General features: G+C 43.0%; 1 pseudogene; it reads left to right on the forward strand.

The window, feature by feature from the left end:
• The window catches only part of LOC123482891, a 56,308-nt pseudogene that overhangs the window by 3,486 nt on the left and 31,626 nt on the right, over positions 1-21,196 (forward strand).

The raw sequence follows: 21,196 nt of genomic DNA on the forward strand, positions 1-21,196 counted from the left end.
TTGCATAATCAATGCTTGGAGTTTGTCAGAATTTGTGGGTTTTTGTTTGTCCACCCGCCTCTTGAGGATCGACCACAAGTTCTCAATGGGATTAAGGTCTGGGGAGTTTCCTGGCCATGGACCCAAAATGTCGATGTTTTGTTCCCCGAGCCACTTAGTTATCACTTTTGCCTTATGGTAAGGTGCTCCATCATGCTGGAAAAGGCATTGGTCGTCACCAAACTGTTCTTGGATGGTTGGGAGAAATTGCTCTCGGAGGATGTGTTGGTACCATTCTTTATTCATGGCTGTGTTCTTAGGCAAAATTGTGAGTGAGTCCACTCCCTTGGCTGAGAAGCAACCCCACACATGAATGGTCTCAGGATGTTTTACTGTTGGCATGACACAGGACTGATGGTAGCGCTCACCTTGTCTTCTCCGGACAAGGTGTTTTCCGGATGCCCCAAACAATTGGAAAGGGGATTCATCAGAGAAAATGACTTTACCCCAGTCCTCAGCAGTCCAATCCCTGTACCTTTTGCAGAATATCAGTCTGTCCCTGATGTTTTTCCTGGAGAGAAGTGGCTTCTTTGCTGCCCTTCTTGACACCAGGCCATCCTCCAAAAGTATTTGCCTCACTGTGCGTGCAGATGCACTCACACCTGCCTGCTGCCATTCCTGAGCAAGCTCTGCACTGGTGGTGCCCCGATCCCGCAGCTGAATCAACTTTAGGAGACGGTCCTGGCGCTTGCTAGACTTTTTTGGGCGCCCTGACGCCTTCTTCACAACAATTGAACCTCTCTCCTTGAAGTTCTTGATGATCCGATAAATGGTTGATTTAGGTGCAATCTTACTAGCAGCAATATCCTTGCCTGTGAAGCCCTTTTTGTGCAAAGCAATGATGACGGCATGTGTTTCCTTGCAGGTAACCATGGTTAACAGAGGAAGAACAATGATTTCAAGCACCACCCTCCTTTTAAAGCTTCCAGTCTGTTATTCTAACTCAATCAGCATGACAGAGTGATCTCCAGCCTTGTCAACACTCTCACCTGTGTTAACGAGGGAATCACTGACATGATGGCAGCTGGTCCTTTTGTGGCAGGGCTGAAATGCAGTGGAAATGTTTTTTGGGGATTAAGTTCCTTTTCATTATTTTTATTATTTTATTTTTGTCATTTAGCAGACGCTCTTATCCAGAGCGACTTACATGAGCAATTAGGGTTAAGTGCCTTGCTCAAGGGCACATCGACAGATTTCTCACCTAGTCGGCTCGGGGATTAGAACCAGCGACCTTTCGGTTACTGGCACAATGCTCTTAACCACTAAGCTACCTGCAAAGTCCCTCATGGCAAAGAGGGACTTTGCAATTAATTGCAATTCATCTGATCACTCTTCATGACATTCTGGAGTATTTGCAAATTGCCATCATCAAAACTGAGGCAGCATACTTTGTGAAAATTAGTATTTGTGTCATTCTCAAAACTTTTGACCACAACTGTATGTTTTCATGGAAAACAAGGACATTTCTAAGTGACCCCAAACGTTTGAACGGTAGTGTATATTTTAAAAGTAGTTATATTACAGTGAACTTTGATGACCGCTACGTAAAAAAAAAGAATTCACTGTAAAAAAGGCTGGTAGACTTTCTTTGAGATGCGTGCCACTAGTAGATCATTAATCCAGTGTGATGACCATTGCATACCATATGATGCCCATATTATGCCATCTTAAAAGATAGGGTAGAATAATTGGTTATTCTATATTACAGTTAACTTTGAGGGTTCCCATATTATGCCAGTTTAAAGATGTTTTATGACACGTGTAGATCAATAATCCATTGTCATTAACATTGCAAAGAATAACATGCCCATATTATGCCAGTTTAAAGATGTTTTATGACACGTGTAGATCAATAATCCATTGTCATTAACATTGCAAAGAATAACATGCCCATATTATGCCAGCTACAAGATGGGGAAAATACTTGTTTTATCCTATTGCTGCGGACTATTACATTCACTGGTTTGAGATGGGGGTAAAGTCGGAAGACTAAGATGGCCATTGCAAAATGTAGATTTTTTCTCAATTAATCACTGCTTTATCATGGGTGCCAATAATGTCAGAGGCGACTAAGATTGGATTAGAGAGGATCTACTTTAAGTGCCTAGGGGTAGGTGTCCATTTGGAATAGAGCAAGAGTCATTCATGGTTTTAAGCACTTCTCCAAGTACAAAGTTAAAATATATTTTTTCTGCAATAATTCACTGACTTATACAAATATAGGCAAAATAACATCAGAAGCCTTTTGAAATCCCCTATGAAATACTAATTTCTGGTGCAAAAACAGACGTCTTTTCCACCTCCCTCTCCTACTGTACAGCACCACGGGGTTTGATGTTTTCCACCTCCCTCTCCTACTGTACAGCACCACGGGGTTTGATGTTTTCCACCTCCCTCTCCTACTGTACAGCACCACGGGGTTTGATGTTTTCCACCTCCCTCTCCTACTGTACAGCACCACAGGGTTTGATGTTTTCCACCTCCCTCTCCTACTGTACAGCACCACGGGGTTTGATGTTTTCCACCTCCCTCTCCTACTGTACAACACCACGGGGTTTGATGTTTTCCACCTCCCTCTCCTACTGTACAGCACCACGGGGTTTGATGTTTTCCACCTCCCTCTCCTACTGTACAGCACCACGGGGTTTGATGTTTTCCACCTCCACCTCCTACTGTACAGCACCACAGGGTTTGATGTTTTCCACCTCCCTCTCCTACTGTACAGCACCACGGGGTTTGATGTTTTCCACCTCCCTCTCCTACTGTACAGCACCACGGGGTTTGATGTTTTCCACCTCCCTCTCCTACTGTACAGCACCACGGGGTTTGATGTTTTCCACCTCCACCTCCTACTGTACAGCACCACGGGGTTTGATGTTTTCCACCTCCACCTCCCTCTCCTACTGTACAGAACCACGGGGTTTGATGTTTTCCACCTCCCTCTCCTACTGTACAGCACCACAGGGTTTGATGTTTTCCACCTCCCTCTCCTACTGTACAGCACCACGGGGTTTGATGTTTTCCACCTCCCTCTCCTACTGTACAGCACCACAGGGTTTGATGTTTTCCACCTCCCTCTCCTACTGTACAGCACCACAGGGTTTGATGTTTTCCACCTCCCTCTCCTACTGTACAGCACCACGGGGTTTGATGTTTTCCACCTCCACCTCCTACTGTACAGCACCACGGGGTTTGATGTTTTTCAAGCTATAACATCAACAATTTCAACAAAGATTGAAATTAAGTCAGTCATAAAAAAATATATTATATAATATTCACACACCGTATATATCTTCTCTCTTACACGAGTCTGTAGAAAGCAAGCATATCCAATTACAGGAGGGTATAGCTGGCTCTAAGCGCAGTGGCGGCTCCTGAAAAAATTCTCAGGGGGGGCAATTTTTCTGATGATTTAGGTGACCTACACACATTTTTAAAAAGATATGTCCAGCAACAACATGAAGACAGGGGCAGCATATAAGTCAATACCAGAAGCATTTATTGACTGATCTCAAAAGTGTTGGCTTACAAAATCAAAATAAGTTATCACAGTAAAAATAATCAAGGGTGTTCTTTCACATTCCTCAACACTGCATAAACAATATGCATTTCCATAAACAAATGAAATATCAGCTGAAAATACAGCATCTTGGTATTTGTTCAGATTGCAGGATCAACAAGAGCTTTTACCAAATTTTTTGCCTCATGGTTGAATTGGAAATATGTGCACCTGAGCATAATTCACAACAAGCAAGCAGGAGCTTTTGATAGAGGCTACTGAAAACATTGATGCAAGTTATTGGTAATAAGACATTTTTATAGACTTCATATTCTGCCCTCTTGTATAGATTTGTGAAAATGAACAGTGATAGACATTTTGCCTGAAAACAGAATTTGAAAGTAATTTCTAGAAAAGGTAAACACAGCTATCTGTATGGCTTTGTAAAAATGAACAACCATATTCTGGCCAATTGTATAGATTTGTAAATATGAACAACCATATTCTGGCCAATTGTATAGATTTGTAAAAATGAACATGAACAGATTATTTTTTTAAAAACTTTTTTAAAAATGAAAAATAACTATTTTAAACAACATCAACTGTGAACTGATTTGGGCGTGTGTGTGTTAAAGAGACAGACAGGGAGGGACAAAGAGAGAGAGAGGCTACATTACTTGTACTGAAACTGTTCTCTTCTCTGTTTCAATACAGCAAAGCGTTCAATGACTTTCTCATTGAAATCAGGCATGCTGAGGACTAGTTCCCTCTCCATGGAAAGCATGGCCAGTGCATTCAGACGTTCCTGGCCCATTGAATTTCGCAGGAATGTCTTAACTCGTGTCAAAGTTGAGAAACATCTCTCAGCTTCAGCTGTTGTCATGGGAGTAGTTATGAGGATGTTCAACAGAGTCACAGTCTCAGAGAACGTCTCCTGGAGGTTGTAGCTCATGAGAACCTGGTACAGTGCCAGTGCACCACAGCATCCCTTGAATTCAGGATTCTCATAGATCAGAGATAGTTCTGTCTTGAGCTTTGCCTTGCTCATCATGGGGTATGCATTCACAGTGGCATTCAGAGCCTCATCAGGAAATGAATGGCAGTACCTTTCAAACATGTCTGCTTGCAGTAAGGTAGCACTCACAAGGTGGCCAGAGAAAGAGAACCTTTCTTTGGTGTGATCCAGGATGGTGTTGCAGACCTCTTCAGACAGCCTCTGCTTCTCCTCTTCTCTCAAAGCTGTTCTGGGTCTTTTGGCTCCTGTTGCTTCTTGCAGCTGCTGTTGAGAGGAGTCCCTGAAGGCAAACAGACCAATGTGTTTGTTGGCTTTGTACAGTATTGTTGTCTATGTGATGCACAGGTATATGCAATGTATCCATGTATAGTACAAATACTTCAGTTCCACTTAAAATGGGCAGGGATGCATAAAGTCTTTAGTGTTTAAGTTAGCCTTTGTGTCTCACATAGCCTGGATGTTCAGCACAGTATACAGTGGTGCTCATAAGCTTATGATCCCATGCTAAAGTTGACTAAAAAGAGGAATAAAAAAGAAAAGAAAATTGGTGTCCTTAAAGGTTGGATTTTCCAACTTTTTTAATTAAGTCATTAAGATCAATTTCCAAAAGATTATTTTTTTATTTTTGTATTCCTCTTTTAGTCAACTTTAGAATGTGTTCATACACTTATGAGCACCACTGTACAGTACACATAGTATATAAAATAAGCTAGATTACACCACTGGCCATATATAATGAGAATAATGTAATTTCAAACACAAATGCAGTCTCCTTTCATGCATACATTTTCAAATAAAGCTCTGCTTTGAGAAAGATCGAATGATATTGTTTAATCTTACCTTATGGCCTGCACACTGCTTGTGAAGCTGTCGAGGGCACGTTTGATAAAGACAGCATCGATGTCCTTCTTCTGTAGCTTCTGGTACAGAATGTCGACGTGGGGCATGATTTTGTGAAAAAGCCGCAGGAAAAAAATAAAATCTTCATCATGTAGCATCCTCACGTAGCCAGATGCCTCTCTCACGGTGGGCTGGTCAAATGAACCCAATGAACCCGTCCGAATGGCTTCAAAACATTCTATGAGGTCGTCTCGATTCTCGTAGACAGTGTTCACGACTCTGCTTAGTAGAAACCTGTTGAATTATTAAATTTGGTCTGGGAGGTCCTAATTGTTTCGTTGCCAATTTATCTTGATTTGTTCGCCGACAAAAAGGAACTTCTTTCAAAGAGACAATCTGTTAGGCCTACTGCTGCTAGGTAGCTCTCTCTCTGCTCTCTCCCTCCCCTCTGTCTGTCCTTGATTGCAGGAGTGAAGTCTGGTGTGCGGGAGTCAGGGTTCCAGCTGCAGCTCATTCACCATAATCACCTCAGCCTTTAAGACCCGGTCAAACTTACCACTCATCGTCAGATCATAGTCAAGACGACCATATATTTGGAACCTGACTCCTGCCTCCGCTTCACTCCTGCCACCACCATCCTGCTCTCCACTACCGGACCTCTCTTTTGGACTCACCACGGACACTAGGACATTACGGTACCACACCTGCCCTGACCTGGATCTGTTACCCTCCCTGTAACCTGGACTTGCTCTTCCCCTATTATTGGAAACCTGGACTATTGAACATTTTAAATAAACCTGTTAAACCTTCTCTGGCTTGGTGTACTTGTCTGCATTTGGGTTCTAATACTGGTAAATCATAACACAATCGAGTTGCACTGAAGGCTAGCCATTTTGACAGTAGTAGTGAATTGATTGATGAGGCTACCCGCTCTTTTCTTAGTTACGTTCATGGTTATGTTACGTATGACGAAAGCGCGTAAGTGCAAGCCCTCAGAAACCCATAGAGATTGTATTGAAAGCTCTGATATTTGAAAAAAATAGATTTTACATTAGAGGCTATGAGAGACTTCTGGGCGATTTTCAACCTGACTGAAATCGCCCCAAAACGGGCGGGGACATTTGAAGCACGACTTTAGCCTGATTGGACATTTAGTGGCAGATCAGACGTCTAGATTAGAACACTGATAACTACTGTTGCCGTGATATAATTGATTAGAAAAAAAATCCCTTCCTTTTCCCGTTTGGCAGTGCGTCGCCCATATCGCCCTAATGAACACACCGCCCCTGTCTAAGCGTGTGTATGTGTGTGTGTCCTCAGATCAGGAGTGGGGGCTGGTTTAGGCATGCGTCTTCATCCCCTGGGCAACACCTCTTTTCTGTTTGTCCTCCCCTCTAGCCCCTCTCTCTCTCTCTTTTCTCCTGTCATCTGCCTCACGCCTCTCTGATTCAGAGGGGGTGGGGTTAAACGCGGAAGACACATTTCGGTTGAATGCATTCAGTTGTGCCACTGACTAGGTTATCCCTTCTCTCCTGTGCCTGTGTTTCATAGTTCCCCTGGGAACCCTGTAAGGGAGAGGGAGATAGAGAGACGGGAGAGGTTAAGGTTAGGGACAGTTCCAAGGGGCAAATATTGAAACGAACGCCATGCAAGAGGCTACAGAGAATTGATGTGTGCATAGCAGCGAGAAGTAGGAGTGCTGAGGCACCCCCTGAAAAATCAGAATATATATACAAATATATTTTTACGACAAAAATCGGTTGTTTCTATATCAAACAGTTTTGTTATATTTCAGTCCTCTGTGATGTGTATAAAGTGTAATATTTGGATGCAAACTCAAAATTGAATACATTTCAACTCTATATCTGACATGGTACGCGTCTTCATTTTTTTAAGCCCATAACCGTGTGTGTGAGGTGTATACTTTTGTTTCAAAGTAGATGTGTTTAAGACTACCAAGAATCAGTCTGTGTGACCCTGATTTAGCCCACTGCAGTAAAAGGTTAAACTACATGTAGTTCACTACTCCCAAACACTGCCTAGTGGTCACTAGGTAGAATACGCACCATTTCCCCAAAGTTCTGGAGATGTCAGTGTGTGCTTTCATCAATGGTTTTACCAACCTCCTACATCAGTCACATTCATTTGAATTAAATTACACAATAACCATCTTCCGCTGTAGAGGAACATTAACTTTCAAGAAAGTTGCTTGTCTCTTAGAAGGTTAGTCATTTCAATCTCATCAAGAGTCCATCCTGATGAAAAAACTCTGGGCTTGTATCCACAAAGTGTCTCAGAGTAGAATATTTGACAGAATTGCTAAGAATAGAAATATTTTACTCCTATTATTATGGGTACAAATAAAAACTATGCATGAAGCCTCTTTAGTCATAAGAGTCCCACCTAGTCGACAGATGTTTAGGAGACCTCATGAGCTATCCTGACCAGTTAAGAGTGTCTTGATTATAGAAAAAGGCAGTGAGACAGTGGTTCCTGCGCCACATGCAATTGCTTTGGAGTTGTTCAAAGAATGTTTTGAGATTTCTACATGATCAATCCATAAATAATCTACACCTACATGCAACAGTATCTCTTGTGCTTTAGACAATGATTTCACATGAGGCCTACTTCACATGACATGCCTAAATACTTATAACCACTACGCTAATAAATAAACATGTTTTTCTTTTGATAGTTTAATTACCTACATTATATTTGAAGTTATCCCTTTGGAGTGCAATATCACGTTGTTGAAAAATATGCCTAAATTGGGCATCTCTATTTATTAGGCAATTGAAGGTATCTAGGGATTATGTTAACTTTGATTGTGTTCAATGAAAATTATAGACCTTTCAAACCTGTATGCAACACTATCTGCAGGTGACTTGATACCTACTGTGCCAAAGTGATTTAGAGTTGTAAACGGGAGTGACAAGTGTGTTGATATACAGTAAATGTTTACATTTTAAGTCATTTAGCAGACGCTCTTATCCAGAGTGACTTACAGTTAGTGAGTGCATACATTTTCATACTGGCCCCCCGTGGGAAACGAACCCACAACCCTGGCGTTGCAAGCGCCATGCTCTACCAACTGAGCTACAGGGGACTATTGTCAGTAATGGTAATATTGTCAAAATTATGCTTTTAACAACCATCAGAATTGGTACAAAAAAAATAAAAAAAGGTTATGCATGCCAACATATTAGGCGATAATTAAGACAAGGCAAAGTGATCGTGTCAGGTGAAAATTATATCAAACGTTTTTACATTGCAACATTTTAGTCACTTTCACCGTGGTTGTCTGAAGCAAGCAATAGAGTTCACAGCTGGCGATGCCTCACTGCGATTGGTAATTCCCCATAATTTGCAACAATTTCACTGAGCGTCATCACTATCTTTCCTTTGCGGTACCTCAAATTGTCCTGGTTACCATCTGAGATAAACTTTTATGAGTTGATTTTACTCCTGGCTCAGAGTTTATCTGGGCAGTGTCTTAATATCATCCTAAAACCTACTCTGAGCTGGGAGTTTTTTTAGTCTTAAAACAGGTTTTAATTGGATTCCTAGGACCTTTTGTGAGATGCTTTGTGGATACGGGCCCAGGTCTCATACAGAGGAAGAAGAAGAGGTCCTGACTGTCCCCTTCATCTCATATAAACTTTATAGTGAATCGTAAAACAGGCTCACTGGAAGAGCAAAGATAAGTCTTATATTGTCAGTACATGAAAGAAAAGGAAAATTGCCTTCTACCGTGCTTCTACATCTGCATTTCTTGATGTTTGGGGTTTTAGGCTGGGTTTCTGTATAGCACTTTGTGACATCTGCTGATGTAAAAAGGGCTTTATAAATAGAATTTGATTGGCTGTTTCATGTTTAAAATCTGAATGAAAAGGCCCTAGTGGCCACCCTATATCAAGGTTTGATTCTATTTGAGGTACTGCACCTTGACACCCCAGCATGAGACTATTGCTGCATGAGTGGAGCCTATTAAAGGGGGAACACTCCAGTTTGTCTTAGTTTGGCCTGTCTAAACCCATGGAGACATCATCATTGACCGATGGAAAACCTATGTCCTGCCAGGGAGGGATGGCAGAAGAAAACATGTCTGGATACAGATGATAGGTTTACCAGTGTCTGAATTCTCTCAGGCTAAGCTGTGCTGTAAAGTCCACAAAGCCATCAAACCAGATCTTTCTTCCCTGCCACCAGCCCAGGAATAGTAGCTGCTGTTTCTGCAACAGCTAATGGAGATCCAAATACAAAATACCCTCTCCTCTCCCATATGCTAGCAGCATCCCTGCTGTGCCCCTCCACCTCCTCCTACCTCCACTTCTTCCACCTCCTTCTGCCTCCACCTCCTCCTGCCTCCACCTCCACCTCCTGCCTCCTCCTCCACCTCCTCCTCATGCCTCCTCCTCCTGCCCCCACCTCCTTCTCCTCCTCCTCCTCCTCCACCTCCTCCACCTCCTCCTCCTCCTCCAGAGATCCTCTGCCTGGTGGTGATCTACACAGTATACAAGGATCAGTGCCAGGGCAGGCTCACTGATCTCTAGCTCATCTTAGGCTGAAAGATGACAGCAGTAAAACAGCCATGGTGTAATGTTATGGATTTGACTGTAGAGATGGATGACTTACATTGGGGCCAATGGGGCTCACTCACACACTGTATGTGGTCATCTGAACAGGTGGTCAGTGAAAAGGAAATGACGTTAGGGTTGGGCACACCGTGTGAGGGTTTCACCCACTACCACATAGGGTTATGATCCCAAACATTGCAACACCTGTGCATGTGTGTTTTAGAGACACTTACCCCACCAGACATGCCACCAGGGGTCGTTTCACAGTCCCCAAATCCAGAACAAATTCAAGAAAGCGTACAGTATTATATAGAGCCATTATTGCTTGGAACTCCCTTCCATCTCATATTGCTCAAATGATCAGCAAACCTGGTTTTAAAAAACAGATAAAGCAACACCTCACGGCACAACGCCTCCCCTATTTAACCTAGATATTTTGTGTGTATTAATATATAGCCTACGTGTGCCTTTAAAAAAAATGGATGTAGTTCTGTCCTTGTCTATTAATGTTCTGTAATATGTCATGTTTCATGTTTTGTGTGGACCCCAGGAAGAGTAGCTGCTGCTTTTGCAACAACTAATGGGATCCTAATAAAATACCAAATACCAAATACCAAAATACATTGCGAATGATACGAATATGCTCATTCAAATACTGGCGCTTTTATAACCCATATCTTGAGGTTTTTGCTGATCTGTCAAAGTGTTTTGTCTAGCCTATAGGTTAGAATAGCTATTTAAATGGACCCTGCTATTGTTCCAACTTGTTGGGTTAGTCATCACATGGTTTTAGCTGGAAGATCCAATGTATGAGCCACAGGGTTGATCTGGACACAGTATCCTAATGCATTCACATGTATTATAGGCCTGTTGTGACTGCATTTAACTCAATCTGCCTCAATATGGGTTGTAAGGCAGGTTTTCTTTGCTCTTAAGTCTGCTGTCAGTGTTTGCCTTAGCCCAGGGGAAGGTGTGGGGGGTATGGTTGCATATGGCCTGACCAGTGTTTGCCTTAGCCCAGGGGAAGGTGTGGGGGGTATGGTTGCATATGGCCTGACCAGTGTTTGCCTTAGCCCAGGGGAAGGTGTGGGGGGTATGGTTGCATATGGCCTGACCAGTGTTTGCCTTAGCCCAGGGAAGGTGTGGGGGTATGGTTGCATATGGCCTGACCAGTGTTTGCCTTAGCCCAGGGGAAGGTGTGGGGGGTATGGTTGCATATGGCCTGACCAGTGTTTGCCTTAGCCCAGGGGAGGTGTGGGGGTATGGTTGCATATGGCCTGACCAGTGTTTGCCTTAGCCCAGGGGAAGGTGTGGGGGTATGGTTGCATATGGCCTGACCAGTGTTTGCCTTAGCCCAGGGGAAGGTGTGGGGGGTATGGTTGCATATGGCCTGACCAGTGTTTGCCTTAGCCCAGGGAAGGTGTGGGGGGTATGGTTGCATATGGCCTGACCAGTGTTTGCCTTAGCCCAGGGGAAGGTGTGGGGGGTATGGTTGCATATGGCCTGACCAGTGTTTGCCTTAGCCCAGGGGAAGGTGTGGGGGTATGGTTGCATATGGCCTGACCAGTGTTTGCCTTAGCCCAGGGGAAGGTGTGGGGGGTATGGTTGCATATGGCCTGACCAGTGTTTGCCTTAGCCCAGGGGAAGGTGTGGGGGGTATGGTTGCATATGGCCTGACCAGTGTTTGCCTTAGCCCAGGGGAAGGTGTGGGGGTATGGTTGCATATGGCCTGACCAGTGTTTGCCTTAGCCCAGGGGAAGGTGTGGGGGGTATGGTTGCATATGGCCTGACCAGTGTTTGCCTTAGCCCAGGGGAAGGTGTGGGGGGGTATGGTTGCATATGGCCTGACCAGTGTTTGCCTTAGCCCAGGGGAAGGTGTGGGGGTATGGTTGCATATGGCCTGACCAGTGTTTGCCTTAGCCCAGGGGAAGGTGTGGGGGTATGGTTGCATATGGCCTGACCAGTGTTTGCCTTAGCCCAGGGGAAGATGTGGGGGTATGGTTGCATATGGCCTGACCAGACAGAGGAAAATTAATGCATGGCTCATTTGTAAAGGGGGGAAGGGGGAAGTGTTAGGTAACCCACTAAAACACACACACACACACACACACACATTTAGACCTAGTCTTGTTTGTACTGTCTGTTCCACTATATCAGATAGATAGATTAAGAAATAAATTACATATTTACTAGAAGTCTAGAGTATCAAGTAATATAAAGCAATGCACCATGTAATCCTCTTATTCCTGCCCTGACATTTAGAGGTATTGATTTGCAGTAGTCTAATTGCTTATCATAAAGAAGCTGATGATTTCATTCATATAATTACAAAGCCTCAAACAGCCTCACACTGGTCACAAATTAAATGCGGAAATAAAAATAACATGAATGATTAAACAGATACAGAGGATATACTAAATTATATTGAATTTAATGAATGATTCATTTGTGTGTGTGTTATAGTTTAAAATACATTGTTGTAAACAATGACATGAGACTACAATGTATATGTTATTAGGCTTTCTACAGTATTAAGTTCAGCTTTGTTTCAGTTCTGTTCCTGTCTGTGTGTTTTATAGGGGTGAAATAGTGCTGTGTCTTTCTTTAGTATTGATACATGTTCCCTCTAACAGGGGCAGGAACAATGCATTGAAGCACAGTTTGGAGGCTGGAGGTCATTAGATGATTGACAGGGGAGCAGAAGGTCACTGGCTGGAATCATCATCAACAATTACAAACATACAGACAAACAGTTGCTGCACATGCTCTTACACAAGCAAACCCTGACAAAGAGCAGAAGAGTGTATGCTGTACAGGTGTACATCTGACGCTGTTTTCTCCCACAGCAGCACATGAACTCTCCCTCTCTGCATCAGGTTTGCCAAAGGAGCATGTTGCCTTTACTTTCCCTAGGTAACACAGAGAAGCAAGGTATATTCTGCTAAAGACATTCCTAGTCAGGCGGTCCTACACCATTGTGATGTCCACAGCACACAATGAGAGCATGTTGATTTAATCATGCCTGAACTGAATCCTTCATCAGGGATGGAAACCAAATAGCCTTGGTTTCTCAAATGACTGCCTCGCCTGGTTCACCAACTACTTCTCAGATAGAGTTCAGTGTGTCAAATCGGAGGGCCTGTTGTCTGGACCTATGGCAGTCTCTATGGGGGTGCCACAGGGTTCAATTCTTGGGCCGACACTTTTCTCCGTGTATATCAATGATGTCGCTCTTGCTGCTGGTGACTCTCAGATCCACCTCTACGCAGACGACACCATTTTGTATACATCTGGCCCTTCATTGGACACTGTGTTAACAAACCTCCAAACGAGCTTCAATGCCATACAACAATCCTTCAGTAGCCTTCAACTGCTCTTAAACACTAGTAAAACTAAATACATGCTTTTCAATCGAACGCTGCTAGCACCCGCCCACCCGACTAGAATCACCACTCTCGACGGGTCTGACCTAGAGTATGTGGACAACTACAAATATCTAGGTGTCTGGTTAGACTGTAAACTCAACTTCCAGACTCACATAAAGAATCTCCAATCCAAAGTTAAATCTAGAATCGGCTTCCTATTTCGCAACAAAGCCTCCTTCACTCATGCTGCCAAACATGCCCTCGTAAAACTGACTATCCTACCGATCCTTGACTTCGGCGATGTCATTTACAAAATAGCCTCCAACACTCTACTCAGCAAATTGGATGTAGTCTATCACAGTGCCATCCGTTTTGTCTCCAAAGCCCCATACACTACCCACCACTGTGACCTGTACGCTCTTGTTGGCTGGTCCTCACTACATGTTCGTCGTCAAACCCACTGGCTCCAGGCCATCTATAAATCACTGCTAGGCAAATCCCCGCCTTATCTTAGCTCATTGGTCACCATAGCAGCACCCACCCGTAGTCTGCGCTCCAGCAGGTATATCTCTCTGGTCATTCCCAAAGCCAACACCTCCTTTGGCCGCCATTCCTTCCAGTTCTCTGCTGCCAATGACTGGAACGAATTGCAAAAATCTCTGAAGCTGGAGACTCTTATCTCCCTCAATAACTTTAAGCATCAGTTGTCAGAGCACCTTACCGATCACTGCACCTGTACACAGCCCATCTGAAATTAGCCCACCCAACTACCTCATCCCTATATTGTTATTTATTTTGCTCTTTTGCACCCCAGTATCTCTATTTGCACATAATCTCTTGCACATCTAGCATTCCAGTGTTAATACTATTGTAATTATTCTGCACTATAGCCTATTTATTGCCTTACCTCCATAACTTGCTACATTTGCACACACTGTATATATATTTTCTGTTGTATTTCTGACTTTATGTTTTTTTTTACCCCATATGTAACTCTGTGTTGTTTTTATTGCACTACTTTGCTTTATCTTGGCCAGGTCGCAGTTGTAAATGAGAACCTGTTCTCAACTGGCTTACCTGGTTAAATAAAGGTGAAATAAAAAAAAAATAAAAAAAAACATTATGCACTCCAGCAGAGCAAGAGTGTTGGCTTTCCTTTGGGACAACACATATATTATTGAAAAAATTGCATTTAGACCGTGTAAGTGTGTATGTGTGTGTGTGTGTGTGTGTGTGTGTCCACGCATCATTTATTGAGATTGTGGGATATAGTGTATGTGTGGTCACATTTGTAAATCTTGCATATTGCTGCCATATTGCAATGAGTTTCCCATTTGTCTTTCAAGCTACGCTGAAGTAATGCTTATATGTCAGTTAGAACACATGGGGTGTATTGACTTTATAGGAGACATGTTACAATTTAATTATATATTGAAAACGTTATCTTAGAAAGACATTGGAATGGTTGAGAGTGGCAACCTTGTCTCTTTGACAGTTTTTGTGGCATTAGAACCTTCATAGGACACAAAGCAGTACCTTAACAATGCTGAGAGGATCTTGGTCTTGACTGAACATGAGATTGAGACACAGCACACAGCCTTCCTGTCACTGAAAGAGGAGAGAGAGAGAGAGAGAGAGAGAGAGCGAGAGAGAGAGAGAGAGAGAGAGAGAGAGACTACCACTATTATTATTGCTGTTGGTCCCACCATTTTTGTTATATGTATACTTTGACAATGTAAGTACTTTAACTTGAATTAAGAGAGAGAGAGAGTGATGGGGAGGGGGTAGAGGGGGGAAGAGTGAGAGAGCAAGGGAAACAGAGGAAGATAGAGAGAGAGAGAGAGAGAGAGAGAGAGAATGGAAACTGAGCTGCAATTCCTAACTTCCTGCCAAATGTATGACCATATTAGAGACACATATTTCCCTCAGATTACACAGACCCACAAAGAATTCGAAAACAAACCCAATTTTGATAAACTCCCATATCTACTGGGTGAAATACCACAGTGTGCCATCACAGCAGCAAGATTTGTGACCTGTTGCCACAAGAAAAGGGCAACCAGTGAAGAACAAACACCATTGTAAATACAACCCATATTTATGATGATTTATTTTCCTTTTTGTACTTTTGCACATCGTTACAACACTGTATATAGCCATAATATGACATTTGAAATGTCTTTATTCTTTTGGAACTTTTGTTTATTATCTATTTCACTTGCTTTGGCAATGTAAACATATGTTTCCCATGCCAATAAAGCCCTTCAATTGAATTGAGAGAGAGAGAGAGAGAGAGAGAGAGAGAGAGAGAGAGAGAGAGAGAGAGAGAGAGAGAGAGAACGATGGGGAATGGGAGGGGGAGAGAGGGGAAGAGAGAGAGAAGTCTGCATCACTCAACAGCGATCATTTTTCCATCCTCTTCCATTCGCTGAGGGACACCTGGAGCTGGCCGACATCCAATCAGCACAGGCCTCTCCCTGTGGGAGTCAGTTTCCGTGGCGACCGGGTCCATGTTAGAACAACAGCTCTCTCTCTCCCACTGTTGGGGTCCTTGACCCCCTGCTTGCGCTATAAAAGAGAAGTCGCTCTTCTGTCAGAAAGCTGGTCCAGAACAAAGAGAGGCAGAGATAAAACAGTCTTAAGAGCATCCTAGGATGGGCTTGAATGTGGCAGGCCCACATACAGTTACACAGGTGGTAGATAGATACAGTGGGGAGAACAAGTATTTGATACACTGCCGATTTTGCAGGTTTTCCTACTTACAAAGCATGTAGAGGTCTGTAATTTTATCATAGGTACACTTCAACTGTGAGAGACGGAATCTAAAACAAAAATCCAGAAAATCACATTGTATGATTTTTAAGTAATTAATTTGCATTTTATTGCATGACATAATTATTTGATCACCTACCAACCAGTAAGAATTCCGGCTCTCACAGACCTGTTAGTTTTTCTTTAAGAAGCCCTCCTGTTCTCCATTCATTACCTGTATTAACTGTACCTGTTTGAACTCGTTACCTGTATAAAAGACACCTGTCCACACACTCAATCAAACAGACTCCAACCTCTCCACAATGGCCAAGACCAGAGAGCTGTGTAAGGACATCAGGGATAAAATTGTAGACCTGCACAAGACTGGGATGGGCTACAGGACAATAGACAAGCAGCTTGGTGAGAAGGTAACAACTGTTGGCGCAATTATTAGAAAATGGAAGAAGTTCAAGATGACGGTCAATCACCCTCGGTCTGGGGCTCCATGCAAGATCTCACCTTGTGGGGCAACAATGATCATGAGGAAGGTGAGGGATCAGCCCAGAACTACACGGCAAGACCTGGTCAATGACCTGAAGAGAGCTGGGACCACAGTCTCAAAGAAAACCATTAGTAACACACTACGCCGTCATGGATTAAAATCCTGTAGCGCACGCAAGGTCCCCCTGCTCATGCCAGCGCATGTCCAGGCCCGTCTGAAGTTTGCCAATGACATCTGGATGATCCAGAGGAGGAATGGGAGAAGGTCATGTGGTCTGATGAGACAAAAATAGAGCTTTTTGGTCTAAACTCCACTCGCCGTGTTTGGAGGAAGAAGAAGGATGAGTACAACCCCAAGAACACCATCCCAACCGTGAAGCATGGAGGTGGAAACATCATTCTTTGGGGATGCTTTTCTGCAAAGGGGACAGGACGACTGCACCGTATTGAGGGGAGGATGGATGGGGCCATGTATCGCGAGATCTTGGCCAACAACCTCCTTCCCTCAGTAACAGCATTGAAGATGGGTCGTGGCTGGTCTTCCAGCATGACAACGACCCGAAACACACAGCCAGGGCAACTAAGGAGTGGCTCCGTAAGAAGCATCTCAAGGTCCTGGAGTGGCCTAGCCAGTCTCCAGACCTGAACCCAATAGAAAATCTTTGGAGGGAGCTGAAAGTCTGTATAGCCCAGCGACAGCCCCGAAACCTGAAGGATCTGGAGAAGGTCTGTATGGAGGAGTGGGCCAAAATCCCTGCTGCAGTGTGTGCAAACCTGGTCAAGACCTACAGGAAACGTATGATCTCTGTAATTGCAAACAAAGGTTTCTGTACCAAATATTAAGTTCTGCTTTTCTGATGTATCAAATACTTGTGTCATGCAATAAAATGCAAATTAATTACTTAAAAATCATACAATGTGATTTTCTGGATTTTTGTTTTAGATTCCATCTCTCACAGTTGAAGTGTACCTATGATAAAAATTACAGACCTCTACATGCAAAATCGCATTGTATCAAATACTTGTTCTCCCCACTGTAGATAGATAGATAGATAGATTAGATTAGATAGATAGATAGATAGATAGATAGATAGATAGATAGATAGATAGATAGATAGATAGATAGATAGATAGATAGATAGATAGATAGATAGATAGATAGATAGATAGATAGATAGATAGATAGATAGATAGGAGTCCCAACTTTCATCAAGCAACATGGTTTCTAGCTATCCTCCAATACCACAACAACAACTGAGTTTCAGAGAGTCCAGCAGACGACCATGTAGCTAGAATGCTAACATACTGTAGTCTAGTTTATATTGCTTTGTCAGCATTGTAGTTCAAATTAATAGAAAGTTGGTAAACAGAATGACAAACAAATTACATGTTGGACAACTGGAGACAACTCGCCCTAAAATCCACAGAATAACTTGGGCCCATAGGGAGAGATGAGCTGTTGAGCTGGCTTTCACATTCTCCACTGTGTGTCCTAGTAGTTGATGAAGACTTCACTACCTCTAATTCCCCTGTGGCCGGCTACAGCCAGGAAGCCGATAGGAATGTCAGGGTTCCCCCTGTATATAGCCTCATTGTTGTTATTTTAGTGTGTAACTGTTTTTTTTTTTTTTAAACGTTCGTTTATTTAGTAAATATTTTCTTAACTCTTATTTTTCTTAAAACTGCATTGTTGGTTAAGGGTTTGTATTCGGCGCATTCGGCGCATGTGACAAATACAATTTGATTTGATTTGATTTTGTGATTAAACACTTCTAATGTCACGCTACCTAGCTAGGAGAGTAAAACATGTTAATGAGTTCAGAACGCTCTCTTCCCGTCTACCTGCTTTCTGGGGAGGCCAATGTTCCATACAGTTGAACAGTACTACTTGGAATTCAAAATTCTCAGACCCAAGTATTTAGTGCTGGCCCTCAACTTCATATTACTGTCTGTTAATGTTGGGCAATAGCTCTTTATGTACCAGGGTTTCTGGGGCATTGTTGTACGAAGTTGTTTATTTATGGTCACTGATCCACAACATTGATCCATAAAAGTATTTGATTAACAGAAAAATCTGTGGTTGTCTCTGTCTCCAAAGTAATGTAGTAACCTCCAGGCCCACAGTGTAAGGATGAGACAGGTGATCTGTCCTGTATTAAGTGAATAATCAGACAGGCGTACTGTTGTGACAGGATAACTGATCTGAGATCAGTTTAGAGTTGCCCCGGCTGTACCTCAGAGCAGGAGGACACTGGTTTAGTGTGACACCTTCTAGACACACTGACTCTGAAAGAGATCTGGAGGGAACAAGGTCACCACTGTCACGGCACCTTGCTTGATGTAATACGGACTCGATTTTCTTACCTTGTCAGATTGTCAGACCCTGCTTGCAGTCAAAATATTTAACAGTGAGAAATGTCTGAGACTGAAAATGTTTAGGCCTAATTCACGTTCTTACATTCAGTTTTGTTGATGAAAATAACTCACAACGGTTCCTCAGGAATGGACAAACGGTGAAATTAGACTCTTGACAGTTTCTTTATTTTGTCCCTTGCAGGGCAAGCCCTATGTGTTTGACCGAGTCCTGCCACCCAACACAGCCCAGGAGCAAGTCTACGATGCCTGGGCCAAGCAGATCGTCAAAGGTAAACGCTCTGTCCTACAGTCTCTTTATCTGACCTCGTCATCATCATCATCATCATCATCATCATCATCATCATCATATCAACTCAGCTCCAGACCTATTATGAAAGAGTTAACCCCAGTGTTTGCGTTTTGTAGATGTGCTGGGCGGGTACAATGGAACCATCTTTGCCTATGGCCAGACCTCATCAGGAAAGACCCACACCATGGAGGTACATCTGAAGGACATTTGGATTCCTCACTGGGATTTGCACTAGAACCAAAGAGGTTATTTCAGAGACTAGATTAAGGATAGCAGACATTAGGCTTCAGTGAAGCTACTGTGCAAGTATGACCATTAGCAGCTAATTTTATGGAGCTTTACAAGCAGCACAAAGGAGAGGCTCATGGAATGTAAAACCGTATAAAGAGGAGCCAGAGGTGCAGACTATAATCAGGTTTAATTTTTGGCCTCACTGCCTGCATCATCTGTAGGTGGTCTAGTGACCCATTGGCTGAGCTGGCAGTAATTGGAGTTTAAAGGAATAGTTCATGCAAAATCTATATTTGGGTTAAATTACCCTTACCTTGATTTGTGTCTGAAGGCCCATGGTGACATAATCCACAATAATCCATTATTTACTTCTGGCTACAGCCTGGAGTTAGCATAGTCTGATTTCATGAATGGCAAGCCAAGACTTCATCAAAAACACTTCAAACTAAGTTTGGTAGTTACTGGAGTTAGCAGGGCTTTTTTTTTACTTGCATACTGCTAGAATAATCGCTGGAATTTGGTTCCTCAGAACTGGAACTATTAACACACATAGCCAATGCACAGGGCATGTGTATGCGTCTTCCAGTGATGATGTCGTCCTCCTGGGGCAGGCACTTAGACACGGATTGCTTTCCAGATAAACATAGGAACCAGTAAAAATTTGAATTTTATTGCAAAATAACAACATTCTCGTGTGGAAGAAAACGTGGACAGGTTCTTCGCGAGTATCGACTCAACCAAACTTAGTTTGAAGCATTTTAAAAGAAGTTTCAGCTTGCAGTGCAGGTTTGCTAACATCGGTTCGGCTGTTTCCATTCATGAAATCTGACGATCCAGGCTGTAGCCAGAAGTAAATCATGGATTAATGTGGATTCTGTCATCATGGGCCTTCAGACACAACTCAAGGTAAGGGTAATTTAACACATATATATTTTACATGAACTATCCCTTTAAGCTGTTTACCTCAGTCATAATGGTAACATGGTTTCAAAAGCGAGTTTTAGACGATTTAACAGAGAGAGTTGCAGAAACACGTTTTTTACAGGCGGATCGAAATTGTGCTGCGGTTACTCAGGCGGCAGACACTTGAGATTGTCAAACATGTTTGCATCATTTAAGGGAGGTGCCAGTCAGGCAGCATGCATGTACAATAAAAAAACAACAACAGACTTTTCAGCAGAAATCTCTCTCATGCTTGTGTTGCGGAAGGTAATTCCTGGTTCTCCTTGAATGCGAACATTCCCAACAGTCCTTCCCTCCTGCTGCGTCTTCCTTCCTGGCATACCTTTATTTAGGCTGACTGCTTATGCCAGACGGCCACGGTTCACATGATGTACCACCATGCGATTACACAGACACACAGTATAGCCTCCTATTCATCTGCAGCCGTTGCCCTGGAAACAGCCCAGAGAGCCTTCAGCAAGCCTCAGGATAAAATCGGAAAACATTTATTCCATCTTTCAGATCCACGTTTCCTCCGCAGCTAATGGAAGGGTGGGGAAGTGTTGGTGGCAGTATGATTAGCTTCCACGCTGCCAGCCTGACCAGAATGTAAAACTATCCTTGTTATGTGCTTAATCTGTAATGCTATTATACATCTCCCTATCCTCGTCTACCTAGCCAGCATCATATTACCATATGAAGGACATCAACCCTGAGGCGAATGGCAGACTATGATAGTCCATTACATTTTGATTGTCAAGTCAATATCAG

The sequence above is a fragment of the Coregonus clupeaformis genome, chromosome 40 (genome assembly GCF_020615455.1).
Source record: "Coregonus clupeaformis isolate EN_2021a chromosome 40, ASM2061545v1, whole genome shotgun sequence".
Taxonomy (NCBI): Eukaryota; Metazoa; Chordata; class Actinopteri; order Salmoniformes; family Salmonidae; genus Coregonus; species Coregonus clupeaformis.